The sequence below is a fragment of the Vigna angularis genome, chromosome 4 (genome assembly GCF_016808095.1).
Source record: "Vigna angularis cultivar LongXiaoDou No.4 chromosome 4, ASM1680809v1, whole genome shotgun sequence".
Classification (NCBI taxonomy): domain Eukaryota; kingdom Viridiplantae; phylum Streptophyta; class Magnoliopsida; order Fabales; family Fabaceae; genus Vigna; species Vigna angularis.
In genome coordinates, this window is record NC_068973.1 from 32,319,122 (window position 1) to 32,321,567 (window position 2,446).

The 2,446-nt window shown below is 41.0% G+C and overlaps 1 pseudogene; it reads right to left on the minus strand.

Moving 5' to 3' along the window:
* Positions 1-208: 208 nt before the first annotated feature.
* LOC108330468 (30S ribosomal protein S5, chloroplastic-like) lies at positions 209-1,620 on the minus strand (annotated as a pseudogene).
* Positions 1,621-2,446: the final 826 nt, after the last annotated feature.

Consider the following 2,446-nt stretch of genomic DNA (forward strand, 5'->3'; position numbering starts at 1 on the left):
CTTCCATGGTGATACAGGTAATACTAATACATTACATGGACAGTGCAGTGACTTAGATTGGCTCGCTGGTTTATAGTAGTTAATATAAATTATAGTACACATAAAAATAGGTGACTTCTAACATAAAAAATGAAACTTTAACCAAGAACACAAGAATTATACTGCTTAACTGATTTGAATTTCTCCACTGGCATGAACTTCCTTCACCCTAATAGACAACTTGAGCTGATTCAGTTAGCTCTCTTGGAAGATTTCTGTTCAAATTGTACAAGTCTAAATTTTGCATTGTCCCGGATCTCTGACAAACCAATGCATAATATCATTAGCTACTAACAAGCTTTAGGGTAAAAAATGAACTAAAATTTGGAATCTAACAGTAAATCAATGCTACAACTAACCTTATATTCTTTGGTTCGTGAAGGGCTGCTTGTAATTTTCTGGTGCTCTTGGGATGAACCAACAAGGGGAAACATGATGAATACAAGAGAAGCAAACTGAAACTCAATCTCAATCTTAATCTCAGTCTCCAATTCCAGAAGATACAAGGAAGCAAAAGAACTATAACATTCTAAGCAGAAACTGAGTGTGTACCTGTGGGGAAAAGTGGAGTACTTAGCCATTGGCACCTTCACGATGTTCCTCCTGGCATTGGAGGCGGACTTTTGAACGACGACGACGACTTCTGAACGGCGGCGACGGCGGCAACTGCTTCCCTCCCTTAACAACTTTCATCACCCTTCTCACTTGGACCACCCTATCTTCGAACCCGTCGCGGACCTTCTCCTTCTTCGTGTTGGACCCGAACCCCGTGTCCTGCTTCACCAGGGCGTCCGTTTCGAAGACGTCATTCCCGAGCACGAAAACGCCGCTGAAGGTGGGGCCGTAGAGCTCCTCGTAGGCTGCGGCGATCTCGTCCTCCGTCTTGAGGGGGCCATCGTCGAAGGAGGGAGGGGTGACAAATCCCTCCGCAGGCTCAGAGGGATGTCTTCCAATGGGTTGACGTTGTTGGAGGTGTCGATGTCATCGGAGGGTTTGCATTTGGCGTAGAGGAGGGAGGGGTGGTGTTGGGGTTTGGCGAAGAGGAGGGAGACGGTGTGCGGCGGCGAGGGGAGAAGAGAGAAGCGGGAATTGCGAAAAAATGGCCACCGTTGAGATTAGGGTCCAGAGGTTTTGGGAGGGAGAAGATTTCACAACTGAATTTGGGAGAATGGGTTAGCGAAATCCCAAATTCTCATTTCAGTCAATTGAACCTTTTATCGAAGGGCGTATTCCTTCGGTACTGTCACTGCCTTACCGAAGGATAAAAGACCGTCGGTGTTAATCCTTCGGTAATAAACATATTTCTTGTAGTGTCCCCACATATAAATACTTTTCAGTTCCTTTTATGGGCTGGATTGAAAGGAATCCCTGCATAATATTAGAAACATGAGTGGTAGCTCCAGAATCCAACCACCAGGTATTATTAGGCATTTCAATAATCTTATTCACTTTCATTGGGGCTTTGTCCTTCTTGTTCTTCTTTCCTGATTTGGCTTTACTAAAGCTAGCACCTTCATGAGTTGTGAGATGGATAGAATGATCTTTCATTTTCTTCAATCTCCCTTCCTCTTGTATCAACATGGCTTTAATTTCTTGAAAGTTCCATTTGTCTTTAAGAGTGTTATAGTTCACTTGGAACTGGCCAAAATTCAGGAGAAAGAGAGTTCATGATGAACTGTACTAGAAAAGACTCATTCACCTCCATTCCCATTGACTTCAATCTTGTTGCTATATTTTCCATTCCAGTTACATGGTCATGTATGGGCTATGACCAGTCAAACTTTTTGGTAGTCAACTCACTCATAAGAGTTCCTATAATAGACTTGTCAGTTATGTTTGATTGTGAATACTCCTTGATCAGTTTCATGAATTCCTTTGCGTTTTCTGTATTAGGCATAGAAGGCTTTACATTCTCTGCCATAAACATGCGCATCAAGTTTAGTGACAACCTGTTAGACCTATGCCAAGCCTCATAAAGAGACTTCTCATCACTTGTACTAGTCTCTATAATGGTTGCGGGCATTTCATCCATCATAATTGCCATGTCCAAGTCTAACACACCCAGTTGGAACTGGATTTGTTCTAACCAATCAGCATAATTGAGCCCATTAAACTTGACAACATTGTTGCTCAAACCTAATAAATTCATGTAAGCTGGAAATAATACACAAGCTCGTACATTAATGCTTTGATAAAATTAATGGATTCAAACAAATTACTACACTAGTCATACATTCAAGTTCACCTTTGGGTGACACTTAAACTGATAGGTAATCATTTAAGTCATTCATTTAAGTTCACCTTTGGGTGATTCTTAAACTGACAAATTCCATATATACTTTAATAAACAATCAATCATATTTAAGTTTATATGTATGCTATCTTTGGATATACAAACATATTTACT